The 23,791-nt window shown below is 41.8% G+C and overlaps 1 protein-coding gene across 2 annotated transcripts in view; it reads left to right on the top strand.

Annotated features, from left to right (window-relative positions):
- The window catches only part of Irsp53 (Insulin receptor substrate 53 kDa), a 202,918-nt gene that overhangs the window by 40,906 nt on the left and 138,221 nt on the right, over positions 1-23,791 (top strand). The gene's annotated exons all lie outside the window — the stretch shown is intronic.

Consider the following 23,791-nt stretch of genomic DNA (forward strand, 5'->3'; position numbering starts at 1 on the left):
TAATTTAGAATTATATCCCTGCAACTATAGTACAAATGTAACGCATATAATAATAAGAAAAATATGAAATTAGCAGAAATGGGGACATGAGCAGAAATTGGGACATTCACCTTATCTCGGTGTAATTTTCTGAATTACAAGAAGCAATCGACTCCCGTGGAATCAATCTGTTGGCCCGGTTCTCCTCACATTTGCTTTAGAGTCTTCTCCTTATTCAACTCTGAAAACTGAGTGCTCGCTCTGCTGGAAAATGTTCATTCCGTTTCACTTGCTTCTTACAGAGGCGAATTCCTAAAATTGAAGACGATCTCGATCCGCGCTCTTCGCGGGATCGCGAGTCGAAAGTTGATCGACCTAATTTCTGCCTCACGGAAGACAGCATTCCGTGAGTCCAGGTGGCCAATTGCATGCTGCTCTCATTTACCGCGCTGACACGCGGTCGCTGCCTTGTTTGACAACTGGATTTGTCGCGTCAACGTTCGACAGAAGTTCCAAGACAGAAATCGTCTGTTTCGATAGAAGCCGTTCCAATTCTGTGCTGGTGAATGAAAATTCGCAAGCTTTCGAGTGTAACATACACACTTGGAATAAAAAGATAATGCCCAATGGGGAGCAAAGGATTCGAACAATTTATTCAAAGTATACCAGCCGCATTAATGGAAAAAAATGTTCTTTACTTTACTTTCCGCAAGGGCATTCGCGATACCCGTAAAAAGGCATTACACCGTGAAAGCACATTTTACGTGTACGCTCGACACGAGTTTAATTGCATACTTTCTACGCTTTAGAAAATTTTTTCCGCAGTTATCCCTAATAAGGGAAATATAAAAGAGTAATGCTTTAATTGCACGTAAACGTGTGTTAAATGTAATGGCAGCGTGACAATAACAGCCGTTCATTTACTTAGTTCACACAGACGTTCAAGAAATGAATTGTAAAGTACAGAGGATTTCGTTAATCGGTACGCTGTACAATTTAAGTTCTATTAGTGAATAATATTATTCCTTACTGTTTCATAATTAGAAAATGAAATACTCTCGTATTCAAACAGAAGTAATCAAAACTGCTTGCATTATACAATTACATTCTCAGTGTTCAGTAATGAGACACTTTACCCCATTTGGTACAGTCATGGAAGCTTCTATTCACTCGTTTTTGTTGTATTATTTCTGCATTACATACTCGGGGCGCAGGATCGGCCACGTTGTTCAAACTGCAAATGAGCTGAAGTTCTCCTTTATAAGCTTATCAGTTTCCAAACACGAATCGAATCCATCGAAAGTTAACGTGCCGTGGCGTTGTTTGCTTTACCGAGTTCCCAGTTTTCCAGCTACCTACACTATCATACTTGGTAAAAGTTGCGGGGCGAATTTCACTCCTGAATGAATGGCATCGACAGTGTCGCTTATTCGCGGCAACTTTACCTCCGTACCTGAATTTTCCTGGCAACTGATTTATGATTTCAAGCGAGCCAGGTTGCGTCGTTTTGGTTGTGATACAAGAAAATAATTATAATCTGTCTTGTGGCTCATAACAAGTACGTGAAGTACACTATTAAAAATTTACTACACTAGTAAAGTTGGTGGCACTGAACTTATTTTCCCTTTAATAAAAAATCGCTCGTAATTTTCTCCAGATTAATATTAACTGGGGAATAAGTGATGAAATGAAGGGTAAAAAACGAGGAATGTCCATCTTTCGTGATTTTGCGATTTATAGCATATTTTCTTCGTGGGACTATAGAACTGTCGGATCACAAAGGGTAATAAAGTTCAACTGCCCCCGTAAGATAACATTCCAGATTTGGTATACTGGTTAAAAACTGGAAATGTCCACTCTGTATGAAACAAAACACTTAATTTTCTCGATGAAGCTGTTTCGTGATGCTACCTGTTTTCCCCTTGCCCGTCAAATATACATAAGAACGGTTATTAGCATTATTATAGTAACATATTAAATATTTGAGCGAAACAATAAATATTTTAGTGTATATTCACTTGGCAGGAGTGACACTCATTTTTTTTCAATAAATACAGAAAGGGGTTAATAAAACATTTTAATTTGTTCGAAGTAACTGTCACGACTCACAAAAGTGACTGAAAAGTTGGAAAGTTGTAGAAGGGTACAGACAAGAGTGGTCCGACGTTAATTCAGCCCATTACGTCGAACGAATCAAAGTGTAATGCACCCGTTGGTGCAGAAAGGACCGCGTAAATTCGTGGATAAAGAGCCCCCACCCAAGATCTAAAGATCCTTCCAGTTAGTCGCGCAGGAGGGACGAGGGTCGTCCCGAGGCGTCGTCCGTTTTGAATTCTTTCCTTCTCTGGGAAAATTGTATAGGGCGACGGGGAGGGAGGACTATTAGGGCTTATCACGAGTCGCCCCGAATCCCGTGAAATTTTATACCACCGTCTGCTTTTAAATGCCGCGGGTCGTCGGACGGGGAACTCTTTTGAGGGCAAGAGGAACATCCAGCCTTAATGGGAAATAATAAGGAGCGTGGCCATGCGCTCGATAGCGAGTACTTCGCGAGAGATACGAACAGGGCCGTACACAACCGATCTCTTGCTCCGAATATCTATCTGAAAGTTACTTTTACTCCGGCACGGCGATTTACTCTCAGCGGGGGAATTTTCAAGTTTAATTTGTCCGTGACTTGTGGTCATCTGCGCGAGGTTCATTAACGTTGGTACAGGATTCGGTGTACGTATATATAGTAGCGTTTAAGAGAAAGCATAAAAGGTGAATAATGAAACTTATGCTCTGTAAAAGTTGAGTATTCCGAAAGAAGTGTACATATTTCCATTACGTACATGGGAAACTCTCCATTGCGTTTGAATTTAGAATAATTTAGATAATAATAATAATAATAAATCGTCGTTATTCCACACAAGATACAGAAGCAATAACAATTAGTATAGCACATAATTAACGGAATGGGCGAGGCTCAGCGTAGCTGCTATTATGCCTGACTCGAAATAGAATAGGAGAAAGAAAAACACGAGATTGAGAGGGTGGTAGAGTATAAAAATAAGACGTTATAGGGACTAAGTGGTAGATCACGTCAGTCCCGGTTAGTCCTAGGTTATGTGTGGATGATCGAGAAGAAATAACTTGGTGGCGTTTTTGAAAGAGTGTAGGGTGGGAAGTGAACAGATAGCATCGGGAAGAAGATTATAGAAATGAGATGGAACATAGGAAAATGAAGAGGGGAATGATGATAGCATCTAGGTAATAATATATTTCCAGGGAGTGATTTTTTCTTGTGGATTTCTTAAAAAGATGAAATCCAGCACAGTATAAAATTAACTTCAAACTTTCAACTTCCTAAAGTTCGCAGTACCTTCTCGATTTCCAACAGGCATACAGACCACGTAGTATCAGTAGCAAGTATAATTACGTTCCTGCAGTTCAATGAAGGGAAACAGAAAAGTCTTTCGCATTGCCCTGCTCCATAGAATCCGAAACGTTGCCCCGAAAGTTTTTCGTCTTCGCGCGAGCTCCGATTCCCGATACTGTTTGTCGCTGTTCGTTCCAGTTTGTAAGTTCGCTAATGGAATCGCACTGCTCGTTATCGCGCGATAAACTCCAAGTCGAGTGTCCGCGCTTCTCCGCGAACTTTTTTTTATACCGTTCCACGGTGAATCCCAGAGCGATGCACTTTATCTCGAGCAAAATCTCTGTCCCCGGTTTCCATTTAATGGGCCGTAAAGACCGATCGACTGATCGGCGCGGGTTTCGACTCGTAAAATTTAGGAAGTCGCCCTCCGCGTCGGCCGAAACCGAGTTTCGAAACCGAGTGTACCACGAGCGGTAGTCGAAGACCCTGTTTCGATGGAAGAGGAGATTGCTGGCGAGAATTTGGCCGGGAGCCTGCATCGATTACGGCCCTGGGACTTACGGTGCCGCGTTTTAATGCCTACGAGAAGTGGCCGCTCGATCTCCTCTCGGGGAGCCGAGCGAAAGCAACTTTCTCGCTGTGCCGCGTGATCTTTCGCTTCACGGGCTCCTCCGTGAACGACAATCCTACGCGATTTTCCGTTCGACGTATTTTCAGGGAACGTAGGAGCCAGCGTTTGGGACCAACAGCGTCGTAAGTAGAGTCGACGTCGAACGTTGAACAACTATTGTGTCTGCAATAGGGGGTCATCCTTAAATTACGTAAGACTTTCTGGGGAAATGTTATGTTTTATCTTATGTTTTCTTACAAGGGAGGGGGGAGTCAGGTAGCGTCTTACGTAATATTTTTTAACCTAATTTTCAATAAATACAAATTCTATCATTAGTGTTCCAGAAAAGGAGTTTTAGTTTAAATTTCCCGAAACTGAATTAAAAGAATTATATAAACCTTTAAAAGAAATTTAATAACTGAAAAAGTTAAATGTAAAATATATTACGTACGGAGGGGGTTGGAATATCAAATCTTACGAATTCTTATACTGGGGGAGGGAGAGGGTAAGAATTCGCCAAAATTACCCTTACGTAATTTAAATGGCATGAAATTCCCTAGCGGATATAGTTTTAAAAATTATAAAAAATGACATTTTTTGACTAGGCAACGACACTTGAAATTTGAAATCACATTTTTTATGTTTATCGTCCTCTCAACGCCTTTAAAAATTACAAATTTTCGAAATTTCTAAAATCTTATAGGATTCTCCACTGCACAAAAGTATATTCTTCAAAATAAAAAAAATTTCAATCTAATCGGATAATAACTTTTCGAGATATTTGTCCCACCGATTTGAAGAATACTGTTTCGAAAAAAACGCGTTTAAAGTTTTATATGAGCACCGAGTAGCCGAGTTTTTACCACACATTCGCCGCTACTCAAACGTCTATAACTTCAAGAATTCCGAATTTCAAAAAGTCCGCTTAAACACATATTCTTAAAAGGTTGAACATTCCAAAAATGAAACAAAAAAAAATCAATTTCTCGACATTTATAGATCGGAACCTCCCCTTAAATTGTTAGATGAACACTTTCCTGGGGATGATGTGTATTAGGTGTTTGTCACTGCTTTTTCATAGGTGAAACGATTCTGCAATGGATTCTTTGAAGAAGGGAAACTTGTTACTTTCCGTCGGAATTTTTCTTTTGAATCGCGTTGGAGCTTTTAGTCGTCAGGATCGGAAGTATGCAAACTGAGCCACTGCAGTTCTCTCGATTATGACTGCAGCTCCGTTGCACCAGTGCAGTTGTGCAACCAGAGGTACACCGCTGCGTTACGAGAAGGTCGTAGGTGCTCCCAGGTAGGTTAGTCGCCCAACAGGTTTCCATCGCGACCAATGGTCTCCTGGAAACTGCCGTGGAAAGTCGACTTGCCATTGGAGGGTACGCAAGAATGTCTTCCGCTACAGTCGAAATCGCATAGATTTGCATTTCTCTGGCCACACGCGAGCTTTTTCCTTTACAAGGCTTTGCGACGAACTTTATTCGACATTCCTGCACCAGTAGAAATACTCCCCTAAATTTCATACTATCACGGGAAATTTTAACCCCTGATATTTTCCAATTACACGGTCCTTCGTAGCATCAATTGCTTGGAATCGAAAACTGGTTCGCTGAAAAGGCAGCTAGCGAAGAAGAAAGTAGTGAATGGTGGATACCATTAGCAAGAAGTGCAGGGCTTCTTATCAAGGAATTTCGTGGTTCCATGAAGCGTGCAGGTTTCACCGACGGAAGTGGAACAGATCGGGGTAGTATCCTCGGTCATGATTGCCGATGGACGTTGTGCAATCGTGGGCTGCAACTCTCGCAGAAAGGTCGAAGGTACTTCCAGGTGGGTCAGTCGTCTGTCGGGTTTCTAGCGCAACGATTTTCACGGAAGTAACGCGGAGGGTTTCTCTCGGACGCGAAACAATGGCTACCATTGAAAGAAGGAGACGATATTAGCTGGAAGTGCATTCGCTCATCAAACGAAAGCCAGTAAATTCGCTGCTCCCATTGCTGCTGAAAGCAATGCCTAAAGAGGATTGCATGGTCGCAATAGAAATTTTATTTTGCTAAACTACTTTCATAATACGCTCATTCATCGCAAATCTAACGTGACTACCATTGAAACACGATTAAAACCACCGGACAGCGTTTTAACGATAACTTCGTTACTAAGGTAAACGTCCCAATTACTGCCAGTGTCCCTATTACTGCCACTTTATTTATTTTACTTAATAAACACGCAACGCGCAAAGTTAGCGTAGAAAAAAATTTATCATTAAATTGGGAGTGTTCTTATTATTATTATAGTACACTATTCTTTATACGTTACGTTTTTATTAAGTAAAATAAATAAAGTGGCAGTAACAGGGACGCTAACAGTAATTGGGACATCTACCCTACGCTAATCATTCCTAGTTATACCATCATGTAGCATTATTTTATCATTATTTGACTTGCTGGGCGATAAATAGTAGTCTCCGTCCAATATGTCTCGTGCCAGCAGCTGCACTATCCAATACACCGGAGTAAATCAAACCCGATAGGTCAGAATTCAAGCAGATTGATGTAGTAGGGAGAGGCCAGGCGTGAAGTGAGATTTATACACGCGTACAGTGGCTGTGCGTGCATATATCTCAGCGCTGGAGTTCCTTGAGACCCTGGCGCACATACCGCGGGAATGGAAGCTTCAAAATTATCCGTGCCGCGCAAACTACGGTCTTAGGAGATGAGGCGATGTCTCGATGGGCAAACCGGTCCGCGTAGGGTACCACTGCTTTCGTAGTAAGCCTCTTTTATAAATGACTAGGCATAAAGCGGCCACGAAAGGGCTGGTAACATCCAATTAAGATTAAGTGCGCCGATACTTGCTCTGTTAACCAATTACGTTAACCTGCGAGAAACTAGCGCGCCTGAATATTTAGCAGGGGAGTTATTTATTGGCAGACGTTCGGTTTATCTCGTCACTCTGCCCGCGCTAATAGCGGCTTCCGATGAGGCACGCTCGACGTTTGTAAAATCGAGAAACTGCATGCTTAGGATGCTTTCTTCTCTATTTGGAGCGCACTCCAGTTCGCTCGTCGCTCTGGTTACGTAAAGCAGCAGTACCATCCAGTTTAATCGACTGCGCTTTGCTTTTTCTTTAATGCTTGATAGACTGTGAGACGTGGGATTATTGTAACAGGTAGAAGCTGGATAAAGGAGCTTGAAATAGCAGGCTGATGAAAGTACTTGGTGTGTTCTTTATCTTGGAATATGTAGTTTACGTGGTACATTCATAAAATGTTGCAGAGTAGATGTATTATTATATGTTAAGTGTAAGTAATGATAGGAGGCAGATATTTATAGCCTGGTTTGTTTCAAATATTATCACTTTTTGTTCTGGTAATTCTGTTCGTCGTGTAACATCAGATATCGAGTTTGATATAAAAGATTTAAAAAAACGGTGTAATATCGTAAAATAATACAGTATTAATGTAAGATAACTTTGGAGAGATATCTGATCCATTAAGATATTTTATGAACAGCTTCACAGTGGGAATACACAGTCTCAGGGTGATGATTTATCATAGCAAAAAGTCAACGCTCCATTTTTTGCGCTGTTTTTAGCAAACTCAAGCTCAGTGCCAATCACTCTCAAATTCCCAAAGCAGCCATTCATTACACGAAACTTTCACAACTGCATCCTGTAAATACAATAGAATGGTACCTTTAATGGTGCAATAATAATTGTGCCAGTGATAGACATAAAATGGAATGAAATTCTCTGACTCACAGATAAGGGGTTGTCCTTAAAATACGTAAGGCTTGGAGGGAAGGGGCTGAATTTCTTACGTTTTCTTACAAAAAAGAGTAACATTTTCACGTAATATGTTTTAACCTAATTTTCAATCCCAGCAGCCTAAATAACTATGTTTCATCGCACACACGAAACCGAGTTAAATGTAAGTAATATAAACCTTCAAAAGAATTTTAATAACTGAAAAAGTGCATTGCAAAAAAAAGGAAGAGAGGAAGGCGATTGGCGTATAAAATCTTACGAATTCTTATACCGGGAGATAAAGGAGGTAAGAAATCGCCGAAACCACCCTTACGTAATTTACGGACGCCCCTAAAGTGTTCACGGGTTCCACGATTAACGGTTGCACAAAAATAATATAGTCGAAGCCTTCCACTGTTTCACTGCGCATGGCATGCAATATTCTATGCATTGTGAAAGTGCGTTCGTATCTACCTGGCAGACCGTATCTCGTGGGTGCAGAGCCTCCATGGAACCACGAATGTGTCCCTGGTGTGACAGGCCTTCCAGACAATGTCGCGGTTCGGCCAGGGAACACCGTGAATCCAAAGGATCCTATATAGATGGTGGTCTCGCTACGGGCAAATGCAATTAAGGATTACGCGGGCGAGCGTAATCGTTCGAACAATGCTGGACTTTTACTCCTGATATTATCGCGCTATTGTACCATTGTATCCTGTGCGATACTAAATCGAGAGATAATGGTAAAGGTTGAATGAAACAGGGCCGGGGTGGTGGGCAGCTTGGGCAGGAGTTTTATAATACGCTCGGGCGGTGCCATTAATCCTTTAAAAGCTGATTTGGGAAGGGCCAAGGTGAAAGTTCGATCGAGCGAGCTTCTGTCGAGTGTTTGTATGGTGGCTGTTGATAAGAGGAATGGGCAAAAGTTTGATTGTATTTCTTCCTCTCAGGTTGCTTTCCCCGCGAAGCTTTCCGCTGGCGAACACTTGGCTGTAATCAGTTTGGAAATTCGCGTTGACTTCGCTGTCCGATCGAGGCTACTTTAAATAACCGTCAAGCAGTTTTCCTTTCAGACCTTCGAAGGTACTTTCAGGTACTCGACGTCTTGATACTTCCATCGCTGTCTCGATCTAGCTACTAGATCGACGTTCCACGATGCGTCGTCTCTAGTGGGAGACTTGGGTGCTCCTGCACCCACTCTGGCTGATAAACTTTTTCAAATCTCTTAAAGAACTCCATCATCCATCTCTCTAACAAACCTTCCACACTTTCCGTCGCCTGATCAACCTGCCGTCCGATCCTCTTAGGCTGCCATGCTCGCTTAATAAATAGACGTGAACAGCTAGATAATATTCTGAAACCGAATTAGAACGAGAACGGATCAGAGGCATTGTTGCTGGCTGGTACACCACGGTTGTACAAACTGGCGTCGGTGCGGGCTAGCGAGGTGAAGCCAGGTGGTGGGTAGAGAGGGAATTACAGAATGCGTTTGAGGGAGACAGGGGAACAAAGAGGGAAGGAGAGACAAAGCGGGGCGGACAGAGAGGAACAGAGTCAAAAGAGAAGGGTATATCCCTTTCTCCGGCGATAGTAAAGTCTAGTTGCTCCGGGGCACTTAGTCGCTTGCGTAATTCTGCCGGAGCATTCCACCGGCCCACTGTTAGCAATCTGTCTGACTATACAGATCACGATTGACCGATTGGCAAACACGATACACACCGGCAGCTATTCACTTTGTCCCCCGGGTCGCCCAAAGATTCCGTCGTTAAAGTCGCGAATCGAATAAAGTCCAATAAATCCCTGACGTCCTGTGCGCCGGGGCGATGCGATCGCTCGCTTTGTTGCAACGCCTAGGGATAAAAGAAAAAAAAAACGTTCTCAGCGGCTGGTCATCCGAACTTGCCCATGCGCTAATTTCAATGGGGGGCTACTGATAAAGTGACCTGGTAAACAACCAGGCGCATCCACCTGCCGTTTCGACGCTGAATAAGGGGTTAATCCGCGAACCCCGTCGAACGGAAAAATCGGCGGAACTTGAAAACGCGGTTGCTTTAAAACGATCCTCTTTTGAATCGCGGACAAGCGCTGGTGCGTTCGAAATGCGAATAAACACGGGGATGGCGAGCGATATTTATTTTTCAGTCAGAATTGACGCGATATCGTCGCTACAGATGTTTACACAAAAGAACAGCACCCGCGCAATTGTACCTATATGCGCCCGTTACAGTTTTATACCTTTTATTCCCGTGTTTCCCATTAGACTGAAAATTGTGCCACCCTCTCCCTCTCCCCCCTCCCCCCATTCGTGTTTGCGGAATATGTCGGCGCACGTGAACAAAATGGAAAGTCGCGCGTCTCCTGTGTGTGGCCAAGTGTCTGAATATTGCACGCTCGAGCAAGGAAGAAAATAGCGAGCGGGAATGAGGTGAAATAACACGCTGAAAGAAGCATAGGAGCCTTTCAATTTATCGATGAATTTTTGGGTATTTGGGGAGGGTACAATAATGTGGGGCGAAATAAATAATGGTGTCGTTGATGTTTGATGTTCGGAAGCTCGATTGTTTCCGTTCAATAATTTTTCTGTGTAGTACCATTCACTGAAGAACAGCTTGCATTTGAATACTTTGACGGTGAAAAGCGCGCAACAAAGAATTGTTAAGATTGTTGAGACGTTGGTTAAAGAAGAATTACCTATCCTACCACGATATAAGTAATCCAATATTCCAGAATAATTAAGAGATTAGATATTTGGGAAATTAAGTAACAACAAGTTAGTAGATGGAATGGTAATTTGAGTTTCCTAGTACCACAAGAAGTTGAGTTACCACAAGAATTTCCTAAAGGTATAGACGATATGTGACTTCACTTGCTCATCATACAGGAGCACCGTCTCGCTAATCCAATTCTTATTTCTCAAAGGACCAATTACCACGCGACATTTTGGCCTCACTTAAACGCATCCAGGGTACTGAATATTAACAGCACTTCACAGGGGTCGTATAAACAACCCTCCAATGGCACAAGACACTCGAAACATTTCCTCGGCAATTTTTCACTCGAAAGCATCCCCCTGCAAATTTCTCAGTCTGTTCACGCGCCACTGGTAATTATACCACCTCGCTTTGCCCTTTTTGTTTCCTTCAGTGATTCGACCCTTACGCGCAGTCCGTCAACGAGAGGGCATGGGTGGGTGGAGAAGACGCGAGAACCCCTCCTCCGAGCCGATAGATCGGGATTAATTAAGCGACCACTTCTGGGCCTAGCAAGAAGTTGGCGATAATTAGCGCGCTGGCCCTGTAGCCTGCGCGGCTCGAAATTTGCGCGGTCAGCGCGCGAATTCGAGTGCACAAACTATTCAGGTCGATCCGCGAATTTTCACCTGGAGCTTTCAATTTGCTCATCGCGATACAGTCTATGGCATTAAAAGTTTGATGAAGGGACACGCCCCGATATAGACGCGGAATTTACACGAAAATCGAGTTCGAAAAAGGGATGATCAATACGAGCTTATCTGGGGTCTACTGGCATCAAAATTCGCGTGCTTCATTTTTCGTGAAATTGCTGGTATTGAAATTTTATTATACCCTATCTCAGTTTCATTTCATTCAGCACTAAGTACACTGGTGATAATGTTACGTAAAGGTGCCAGAGAAGAGTTAATAATTTTGCATATTTTCAGGTTTGGACAAATTTTTACTAAAATGCGTTTACTACTTTAATCTTGTATAATAGTATTACCACTATACGTAAAACATTTTTACTATATTCATTTCAAAGCATCCTTAATTCAGTAAAGTGAAACCGAGGCAAGAAATAATTACTGCATTGTCCATAATTCGAGGCAGTTGGTAGGTCAGAATATTTTGTAAAATTTAAAACGGGAAACTTGCTGGGCTTTCGTCACGTGTAAACACGGACCTAACGAACATTTGCGAACTTCTTGGAGCGTGCAGTTTCTTGTAATTTAATATTTTTTCATCACAGAATGTTTCACTCCAGTTCCTGCGATGTTTTCTGTTCCCCAGCTGGAGGATCTTGTGTAGGAACAAAGTAACTCTGGTGCGAGCTCGCAGAAACGGTTTCGTAAGAACTTGTTACCGCGGGCTTGCCGCAATTTATCTCGACGACTTAAAATTGTCATGTATTTTACAGTTGCTGTTGGCGTGGAAATGTAATTCCTCTAAAGCCGCGTGGCAAAACACCTGGTTTTTCATATCGCGCCGCGTCCCGGGCGAAAATTTATGTCACTCGGCCGGCTCGAAACGGTCCTTCGGTCCTTTTTTTATTCGACACTCCTCCACTGTGGAACCATAATGAAGTAGACGACGCTTCCGGGGGAAGCTGTTCTTTTTCGAGTTTCTTACCAGGCGCAGCATTAAACTGTGGAAAACCCTGGAAATCGCGCTGGCATATTTTTCGCTGGCAATAAAGCTTCGCAAGCTCGAATGTATAGCTTCCTTGGCAGACGAAATACGAGCGGGGTAGGATTTTTTCCCGCGAAGTCTTGAAAAATATCGGGTGTCATATTTTTTCTGGAATTATCTTTCGAGCAAAACTCTGGAAAGATAAAATGAAATTTGCACGTCTGCACCCAAGATTTCCTCGTAGTGTCGCGTTTCAAACCGACGGAAACTGAAATTCCATTCGAATCAGGGTGCAGTTTTTTTTTTAAAATAAATGATTCGTACACCTTCGATGGAGTACGTAATAAATTAAATGTGCAATAATATTATGAGCTGCAGCAGGGTATCTCAATTATTCTTCCACGAAAATCATTCGTTAATGGCTTCCCTTTCGTTCGCAAAAATATTTTCGAAAGACTGTGGTTCATTTATCAAAAGAGCTTTCCGCCCGTATAAGCTGTTACGGGATGTTAAGGTTCACAGCAACCCCTTCGACGTTCCTTCGTTCGTTCGCGATATTAATTACCTCGTTGAGCCCTATTAACGAACTTTCGCAAAGTCACAGACTTCCAAAAGCACAAAGCTCAGGGGTGGTGTACTACTTTTGAGCCGCATCAATGGTTCGGGGAAAGCAAAGAGACGTTGGGGGAGAGAAACGCTTTGTCATATTCGATTATTATAGTATTCATTAACTTTTAAAGAGCCACACGAACAATTACATCTAATGTCAATTTTGCAATTTAGCAGACGAATATTCAAGTAATAGTAAATGAACATCTGATTCAACAGAATCTTCAACTACCTACTATGTATTCAATCCGTTACCGCTAACCAGATTCATTACTTTACATACACAGTAATGATCGAAATTATGTTACCGGAGCATTTAGAGAAGTAAACACATGCTGTGCTTGCAGCAAGCTGGATTGAATTATTCAAAAATGTTTATTTATACGATTGCAAAATCTACTGGCGCGTGTATGCGCATACGAAACACGTGTGCAGCTTTCTGCCGAATCCTGGCGATCGGCCAGATTAATATTGAGTGGTCGGGTGCCATCCAGAAAGCTGAAATATTAGATTTTACGTGTGATACACGATAAGGTGCAAATATTGTGTCCGTTCCATATGGTTCCTTGGAAGAGATTCCTCCTCGGCAGCACTTGCAAACCTCTCTACGTCTTCTATTCCCTTTATTCTTCTATTCTTTCTGAAACGTATACTGGCAGTAATAATTAAGCAGAAAATATTTTTAAAAATTGTTGTCAATTCAAACCAGTCTACCTTATAAACAGAAATTATTTTTATCATTGCTCGCAACGTTCTTATTGTTAGTGATAATACTAGTAAATATACTAAGTAATAAAAATGAATTGAATTTTAATTTTAGGATAGTTTCTGGCGAATGCAATTTCGGGGTCCTTTTGAAACACCCATCGACCTCAAACTTTACCAGATTAGAATTAGTCATATTTTTAATTTAGAAATACATCGGACCCTCTTTTAATTATTTAGAGTTAGCAAAAAGTGTTTAGAGAAATTATAATGATAACTTCAAATTATAATAATAACTAAATGAATTACAAGCCGAGAATGATATATCGCCATCTCCCTTCTAGTGAAGAAAAGTAAATGATTCTACTACTTCTGACTCATGCACCTTGCTTCAAAGCCTTTTCTCGGCCTTGTCGAAAGCGGTAAAAGGTAAACGACTAGGATGCAACAAATAGAGACGTAGAAATAACAAACCATTCTCTTTCGAAGGATTTGGGAACACGGTAAGGCTTCTTCCATTTTCGCTTCGCTTTTCCTTACCCGCTGCCCCTGTGCAAGCGCGTATCCTCTTTGTAGCTTTCAGTGCCTTTCAATCCGCGATTCAACGTAAAAGGTAAAACATAGGAAACCCCGCGCAGGGACACATACATGTATTTTGTGTTTCCTCTTTTAACTTTCCCCATTTCCCCGGAACACGCCCGTTTGCGTAAAATATTTTGGATAATACTTTTGTTGGGCGCTCTGTCTGCTTGCCCCTCTTGCTTCCCCCGGTTATGTGAGCCAGATTTTATGTAAACGCGCAGCTGTTTGGAATTTGCTCGTTTTATGGTCGAAGAAGAAGGGAAAATGGGAAGGGAGCATAATGTAGTGAAAAACGGCTTCGTGTTTTCATAGTGCAGAAACTGGTGAAATTATTAGTGAAGCATTCCATGGCTTCTATTTGTTTTTCTTCTTCTTCCATTTTTCCAGTCCTTTTTTTTATCTTTTGTGTGTTTCTTTTAAAACAACACAATGGTTGACTGAACCATAGCCTAGGGTATATTGGCCTGGACAGAAAATATATTATTATTGTTATTACTATTAAACCCTGTGGTTATATAAAGTAAAAGTAGATGATGGAAGAACCAGGTTCTAAGCTATGATATAGTTATACTATAGTTATAATTATTTATGATTAATTATTTACATAATTATATAGCTATACTAAAGTTATAATTATAAATTATTTATTTTACGAAATGGAGTCAGGTATTGATTTATCATATGATCTGAACGTAGATATTGCTTTCCTCAGATTTTTACGGCTCCTTCATTGCAGAAACTCCGATAATGAGGGGGACGCAAAATATTCCCTTTTACTTTGACATATTTAAAATAAAGCTCACGTGGACTTCTGAAGTCTGTAAAAAGGAACTCATTTGTCTCCCATCGCGGCCTCGAAGATCTTTAATGTGAAAGGAAACCTTTCCAATATAATCTCTGCTGTACGGTCGAGAAATTTTTGCGAGTATCGCAGAGTTCAAAGACTGTTCGATGAACAAGCACGCGGGGATCGTATGCATTCGTATCAAACGTGTTCTACTTTGCAGGCAGATATCGAAATTATGAAACATTCTTTTACTCCGGGAAAAATGCTTTGTGCAGGTGTGATCGTGTATTATTCTATGCGTCGGAATAACATTTTTTCCTCCCTTTGAATTTTTATATGTTCAGGTGTTCGCGGACAATGCACGCGTTTCGCGCAATTTTATAAAATGGAGAATCAATAATAGGTTGTGTTCTGTTGATTTTATTTCGAATATGTATTACTTCTGCCAGCTTCAGAGTTCCATTGTAACAGCCGCATTGGAATCATTCAGTGCTTTTAATACCTTTTAATAGCTGTACTTGTTATTTATCAATTACTGTGGCTGCTATTGCGTACAGCAGCTTTGGATCTAATAATTCCCAATTGTTACGGGAATGTAAACCCCTTTTTGTGGATTATGAAGGTATAAATACCAAGCAATACCGAAATTTTAACTTTTAACTCTCTTCTGTTTTAAAAAAACATAATCACACACGTAAAAATTATGAAAACTTTTTCATTTAACAGAAAAAAAGAAGGTAGATTTAAGCTTACATAACGTTCCATACTCTACTTTCAAATCTTCATCCCAGTACTAGTAAAAGTAATTCCCATAAAAATTAATACACCCACGAGGTCGATAGGCACCCATTCAACTTCTTGCAAATCAAAACCAACAGACTGAGCCTCCATTAGCGAAACCTTTGATTAACGTAGCAGCGGATATGCCGTTTGCAATTAATTACACTCGATGTTTATCTGAATCTCCCTCGGAACCGGGGGTATCCTCGAATCGGTTGCACTGCCAAGAAACAGCGCTGCATTCCACTTAATAAACTGTCATTAATAGACCCACCCCAGTGAAATCACGTATGTACGTAACGTATCTAGACACTCATCAGCCTTATCAGCGCGATCGGCTCCTCCAGCCGTGAGGATCCATTGATGGTTTCGCTCGCGATTATCTCATCGACCTGGTAGGTAATAACGAGAGGATTCTATCCGCAGGAAAATTCTCATCGTCAGACTCGGCTTCGCGGTCGAGTCATTGTGACGGCCTCCCCCCGATCGAATACTTCGGGATTTGTTCCCGTGGTTCCGACCAGTCACGCGTTATTAAATCGCGCGAGGAATATAGGGGTAAAGAAAACGTCCCCGTGCCACGAAGTCGACGCTGTGCCTGCGCGATTTTCATAGACGAAAAGTTGAGTAAACTTCATAAAGTCGAGCGATGACGATCTTCGCGGTTACGTCGACCGTTAACGGGCCCGGTTGAAATAGAAATGGAACAGTGACTCGTTCGCGTGAAGCGAATTTAATTAAAACTTCTGCGAACAGGGCGAGTCCGATGCGGGACCGTCTAATTCGACAGACATGTCTCGAGCTACCTGGGTGGCTAACTATGAGCCGGCGTAGGACAATCAATACTCATAGCGGGGGCATAACGAATAATAATTATGCGCTGTTTACGTGTATATTCATGCCATGTAAATTGGAGGAGCGATCTCTGTATGGCGCGAGGCTCCTCCATCTCGGATTTGCATGATCCTGCTTTGAAAGTGAAGGACCCTGTGAACTATTCCAATGGCAATTGATCTGTCACACCTTCTTCCTTCTTGGCACTTGGCCATTTTTCAGGTGAAGAGGTCGTTGGGAATTTTACAGTTGTATTAGGGGATTCTGTTCAGAATGTGCAGTAGATATTTTAATACGGAGATAGGGTGAATTGAGCTGTTGCAATATTGTTTGAAAATATATATTTTTGATTGGTACGTAGGTATACTTGCGGCAAAACTTATCGAGAGCATTTTCCATGTGACGAACTTTTGTTTCATTAGAATTAGTCTCTCGTCGTTTCTCAAAAGAGGCGAGGATACAAAGCTCTTTCTTGAGAATGAGGGAAAGAGAGAGGAAACAAAGGTTTTCCTTGCTAGTTTTGTGACAATTACGTTAAGTGATATTATTTACTAATAATGATACATTGTGTAACATTTTTGGCAGATTTTCAAATGGGTAGGTGGATGAATTAAACCGTTGGCTCGTGAAGCACCGAGTACGCAGTATTTGGTTATTGGACGTTAAATGCGTAATCCGTCGCTTATGGTTTCATTGAAAATTAGTGGTAAATTTCTCGGCTCGATGCATGTGTCTAATGAAGCTTCATGGATAACACATTCAATTAGGGATTTTATGCTGGCTTCTGGGATCAATCGTGCTTCCCAGCGATGAGCCATATTCATTTGCAACGTGTTCGTTGGGTATCTATTTATTAGAATTACCGTTTAAGTACCTAATACTCATCTGTTGTAAATAGATGGTTTAAATGTCAAGATCGGGAATACTTTTAATTGGGAAATGAAAGAGTATTTTAAAAACTGAAACCAAGTACCTATTAAATCAAATAATGTCCTTTCAATTATTCCACTCTTTACACCATCACAGCATAAATTCCTTTATTTCTATCGCAGAGGCTCTGATTTACCTCGTTTCGTAACTCTACCAAGGGCACAGCCTCGATGTTCGCAAATTCAGGGTTCCTCTAACGATTGGACGGTGTATTTGGTGATTTCCATAATTATTCTCAAGTAACGCCGTCCAAGATCACATCGGACACTCCGTAGTCGCTTTTTCCCCAGGTGGTTTGTAATTCTAATCACGCAACGGTCCGTAATAAATTTGCTATCTGCAATTACGGAACGCAGAGTTGGAAGTGACACGCGCTAAGTGGATTTGCTAATGAATAAATCTAGCTTTCACTATCCTCAAGATTAGCAACATCCTTCAGAAAACAAACTCCAAGACACTTTAAATCCTTCTTCATTAACAGCTACACGACCGCGCAAACATTTAAGTACGCCTCCCATAATTGCATTCTGCATTCGAATGCAACAAGTAGTGTCTAAAACCTGACCATATTAATGAATTATTTTTTAACATTTTTCTTTTTAATTTTCAACTTATCTCAAGCTGTATGTAATAGCTTTTTATAAAGTTGTAATTACATATGTCTCTTATAACTTCATGACTTTGGGATTTATTTACATTTATTAGTCAAGAAGTGTATAAAAAATGAATCTATTAATATTATACCGTTAGTATCTTTTCATTAATGGGTATGCCTGTACTTTTGGTGACCAGTGTATGTTCCACATCTGAACAAGGAACACGTGGAATGAAAAATTGTGCCCTCCAGCTGAGAATATTTATTTCTCCCGCTTAGGACAGATTACTCAAGTTTATCACACGCCGGGTAATCCATTAATACGTTCAATTCCCGTAATCTCGCCCCTCCCAAAAATTGGACCGGTTCAGCTCGCTGGCTTTCCTTGTTCCTAACGGTATATCGGCTCCTATCACCTGCTACCTACCTTTTCCCTCCGCTGATCGTTCCAGCCGAGTACACGGGAAAACGTAGTACTTCCTTCTCTTTGATGTAATCGACTTCTTTCATCGGTATGCGCGTTTCTCTATCGAGCCGTTTTCTCTTAACACTTACTCCGAGCAAGCACGCACACACGCGTGTTTAACGTAACTACGGCGAGCTTCCCATCAGATATTAATCGTGCAAAAACCTCGCGGAACTCAGTGTTCCCTCCGCGTTCTTATTACTGAAAGTGAAAAATAATAAACGTGCTTCAGCTTTTTCACGAAGAATACGCCACCCACTATTCGTTGATTTTAAAGATAAGCGCGTTGGTAATCGGAATAAATTTGCATTAAACGCACGATGCGATAACTAATTTCGAGGGAGGCTGTTGGAAGTTTATTCAAGTTCGTGTGAACTCGAGGCAGATGTTTCAAGATCTGTACAGGGCGCGCGGTTGTGTATGTTCCTCGAAGAACTAAATCCTACGAGCTTAGTTTAAGCGGTAAACGGAGTTTAGCCGTGAAGTCCTTGGCGTTAAACGAAGTTTAACTGCTTGGCCCGTGGAACCGATTGGCTGAGCTGTCAGTTCAGCTACGTTTAATACTTAAAGCAAAGCACAGGAACTGGCATTCAGACGGGCTAAACGTAACTGAGTCGAATCTTACGTCGAAATTTATGGGGCACTCGGGGAATCCCGTGATTGGGTCGCGCAAACCTGATGGATAGTCAATTCCTTAATCAGCGCACTCGTTTCAACTGATGGTTTGTCACTGTTGCTAACTTCTTCCTGTTTATTCGATTCCATATTTTGCACGAAATTTCATAGTGCACGAAGAGTGCTTAATATTAATACAGGTACTATTGTATGAAGATAAAAAATTTCCGACAACATTATAGTAGTAGATATTTATTACAACTGAATACCAAAGTGTGCAAAAGTATCGAATTCAAAAAATGAAACAAACATAAAGAAATGTTTAAATTAAATAAATGTTTCCTTCATGGAAGTGTCCACAAAATAACATTTATAAGACACTTCTATGAAAAAGCTTCTAGCACGGAGAACGACGGATTTTGTTATTATTATACTCCTTCGCATTCCTCAACATCTCCGATTATATCAAAGTGCGGCAATTAGCAATTACGCGAACGGAAAGCGTCCTCAAAATCGTCCCTCCGCTTTGCGGACGTAATTCGCCTCCAGAGACGTGTAAGAATTTAATTAATTCCATTTACGAATGCAGCTGCTCGCCTTTATTCTTACGGTGCATTCTGACGCGGGGGGATTGCGTTAAACAGTTTATCCCGGTATTCCCTTGATCCCAGAATTGCGCGTCCCATCTTGCGAGTAGTGATTTTCCCAAGGCAAAGGGGGGGATTAAGTGAAACGGGAATCGAAACAAGGCTGCGGAGGGCAACGAAGAACCGAGGCAAGAATGCGGAGGTCTCCCCGCGATTGATGGCCCAGCCTCAACCAAGTGTTAATCTGTGTTTTATGACAGTGTCTCTTTTAACTGTCCGGATCCGCCGGGTCGCTCGTTGAGTAATCCCTGCTGGGGTAGCAATTAACGGTAATTATATTTTATTAGTCGTCCTCGGGACCCTCGGCGACGGATTATTTCGTCGCGTTTAGTTTCCACGCACACAGGGACGATTTGTTCGATAAATCTCGCGTATTCGCGCCGAGAGCTGCTCGTGTTAATTAGAAACAAAACTCATCAAAGTCTGCGAGCATGAGCAATTCCCTGCGCCCTATACCGGAGGAAAGAGATCGATCTATTTTTCGAATTGCACTTGCGAGATTGCATCGTGACTATCCCGTACACAAATTCGTAAATCACCGTCAATTATAATTATTGATATTAATTCTATTATTTATCTACCCCTTCCGGTCATAATAATATATATTTAAATATATTCAACTCACTATTTACCCAGCGATTGCGACTTTCAAAGCTCCCTTCTTGAATTAAAACCACCATATTCGCTCAGCAAAAAGAGCGCACCTACGTATAGTCAAAGGCCTCCTAATCCACTAGTATAAATTCCAGGGAATTCTCCGCTTTGAAACAGCTCCGCCAAGGATAAATAATCGAGTTAGTCACCGGCGATGCTAATGTCACGCTGCAGCTTGGCCCCGTTGCGCAGCGATCGCTCGATAATTTTCTGCGGGTAGTTGGGAGCTTTTTACAACACTGTTTCGTTCTAGCGACAACCGCAGGGCAGTAAATTACAGGCTGCAGAACTTTCGAAGATTTATTTCGCGTGGATGGCGCGCATGACAATCGCCTGTTCCCAAGTTGCAGGGGGTCAGGAGGTCGTGCCCAAGAGACCCACATTTCTCTCTTCACCTCTTTACCAGCTTCCTTACCTCCTTTTTCCCCTGTCACGTTACATTCCCCCTTATCTCTCCTGCGGCTCTCTCGACCGCAGCTTCGCTCGGTGTCTCGTGAATCCGTTTGGCTTATCTTTGCCCCGTGCTTTTAACGTGTAACGCAGCCAGAAGCTTATCGAAAGGTCCGCGGCGTTCGGATGCGAAATTTAGCTACTGGATGTGCATAAGTGGAACGTGGTCGATAACGGTGGATCGCACGGTGGAAAAAATGGCAAGCATCTGGCGGGTCACCTTTGAATACGTTAAACTTTGGAGTATATGTGCTCTGGGCGACTGAAGCCAATTTGGAATGATAAAATGCAAATGCGAAGTGTTCGATGGATGGCCAGATGTGCTTCATGAATTCTGCGGCTGTAAATTTGGGTTTAGGATATTTCTGATAAGAATGATTCATGCTAATGTGGGATAATTAGTATTCAAGTTATTGGAAGAGTGAATGGGAATGTTCCCTGCCTTTGGAGATCGATTCTGCTATTCAACTACTATCGCTTAAGGGGTTAGACCACCTTGGCCAGGTCAAGAAATATTGCATCTCTGGGAATTTATTTCTATGTGACAAAAACACTTTTATCGATAAAAATTTTTCAAAGATCATAGAGGCATCTTTGAATAATATATACAATTTTTTTTCCAAATATCAAATCATTTCGAAAACTTTAAATGCATTTTTAGAGTAAAACTCTATGGATTTTTATACAATTTTGCACAGATATTTTTAAATGTATTCTCTATCGTTCGACCGTCAATTTTTTCGATATTTAAATTTTTACCTGACTTATGCGTAAATAAAGTCCATTTTCTTACACACGAAAATGAGCTTTTTCCTTCAAAGTGTAGCTATTTTGTTATTTTTCAACCAATCTAAAAAATGCGATATTTCCATCCCAAAGATGCGATATTTTTTTACCTGGCTAAGGTGGTCTAACGCCTTAATATATTTCCCTTTGCACTCCAACTTACTTGCTCACGGATCGATCACAGATCTCTTGCTAAATGCTGCGCTCATTAAACACAGTGCATTCGGAATAGGAAAGAATATAGCGCCGCGATCCCAAGATCCAATAAATCCTCTAATTCCGCGAGTCACGAAGAGAAATTCACGGAGGAACGTGAACTTAAACTCGGAGTGTCTAAGCAGCATAGCTTTTTCCCCAACTTGAGGAGAAATCTGTTCCTAATATTCAAGTAACACGAGTCACGTTGCAGTGTTTCATCTCCCGCGCCGTTCGACGACTTTCACATGCTCGATCGTTTCACCGAGCACCGCGAAGTGCATTTAGTTCGTCCCCATCGATCTCCGAAAATCTAATTGCCCGCTAGTTCGCCGGTTTCGTTCGCAGTTCCTACCGTCCCGTTCAAGACAGACACGTCGGGCTGTGCAGCGGACGCGTCCTTGTCATTATTTAATTTAATACTCAATTGGAGTTAGCCGGCAGGGAGTCGAACTGGACGATGAGAAATTTCATAAACGTTGGTCCTCTGAAGCCCGTGCCGTTTCATGCGGAACGGCGGATCGGTGAAATTGAAGAGGATAATTAGCCGCTTAAGGCTCTCTCGTCTGACCCTGCTAAATTGCCTCTCCCCTCTTCCAGCAGAATTTATTTTCCCCTGGGAATCAAATCCACCATTCCCCATCCCACAAAAAGAAACATGGGCATATGCACCCTCGTCTAACTTCGCAGGTGTAATTCGCAGTTCCGAAAACTCGACCTTCTCGGCCCTGCCCATGCAACAATATTCTTCGCCACTTTGCGCAAGCCGGTCGATCGAAACGTGCATAATTCAGGCGCTCCTCGCGTGTCTGCCGCTGGGTGTACACTTTTTCGCGTTTGTTCCGCGCGTTTTCGTCTCTCGCAGTCGTCTCGTTGTCGGGCATGAATAGGAATCACTTCAACGCGCGTTTTTCCTTACTTCGATATTTATGGATAGACGGTGCATTTCCCCTCCGCAGTTCGTTTCACGTTGCCGCTGTCAAAGGAGGATGCGTGAGTTTTTCTTTTTACACCCTCGGCGTTCTTTCGGGTTTCTTTCTCCCGCTGAAAGCTTTCGACCGTTCCGCCCTGGAGTGGAGTCATTGTATCGCGAAACTTCTGCGCCTGGCGTGAAAACGACGGCGAAAGAAAGCTGAGATATCGAACCGAACGTCGCGCCGAAGTCATCGGTGCCCGAGGCTCGGTTGTTCGTTAACTTTCGTAATTTCGTTTGCGGCGGTCGCGCGGAAAATAGAAAATAATTGGGATCCAGCGAGCTGCGGGATTCCAGCGTGTCCGCCGAAGGAGGTAATTTCATCACGCTGCGGCACAACGGTGATATAATTGTTTACGTTTCAGCATGAAAATTCGATCGGGATATTAAATCGTTTGGCTGGATCCGTGCATTATACCATCCGCCACAGAGTGATAGGATACCTCTGGTTTTTAGTGGTTTTGTAAAGTAACGCAACGTACAAAGTTTTTGCATATACTCTCTCCTTATGTTATTATTTAAGGAAGAGAGAATTTCTGAATTCCTATTGCAGTAGTTTTGAGAAATATTAAAAGTCTAGGGATGCCCTGTTATTTCTTCTCGGTGTATATAATAATTGAAGCGGTATTCTATTTCGCAATTGAAAAGCCCTGGTTGAAAGCACTGAGTGACAAAATAAACGAAAATTTTTTTATTGGAAAATGTTCTACGTGTCGATGGTAACACTGTAGTATAGAATTTGATTTTTGGCACTAACTCTTCAATTTGTTTTCTTATTTACAATTGTTTTTCTGTTACCAGCCTCTCCCCTTATCCGCTCTTCACATCCTCTCGTTTCCTTAATTTCCGTATGTCTTTTCATTTTTCTTGTCCGTGGTTCTCCTCTCTTACCTGGTTTGTTCTTTCCTCTGCTGTTATTTCTTTCATTTTTATACTTCATCTTTTACCCATTTCACGTGAGAGCACACTCCATGATGTAAGTTCGTGGAAGCGATCCTTGCTACCGCCGGGGTAAAACGAAATGGATGCTGAGGGTTGTTTCCTCCAAAGAATCAGTCTCGAATAAAGGATACGCATTTCATTCCAAGGTGAAAGTAAAAATCTTGCAAATGGAAAGTGCAT

The sequence above is a fragment of the Andrena cerasifolii genome, chromosome 12 (assembly GCF_050908995.1).
Source record: "Andrena cerasifolii isolate SP2316 chromosome 12, iyAndCera1_principal, whole genome shotgun sequence".
NCBI lineage: Eukaryota > Metazoa > Arthropoda > Insecta > Hymenoptera > Andrenidae > Andrena > Andrena cerasifolii.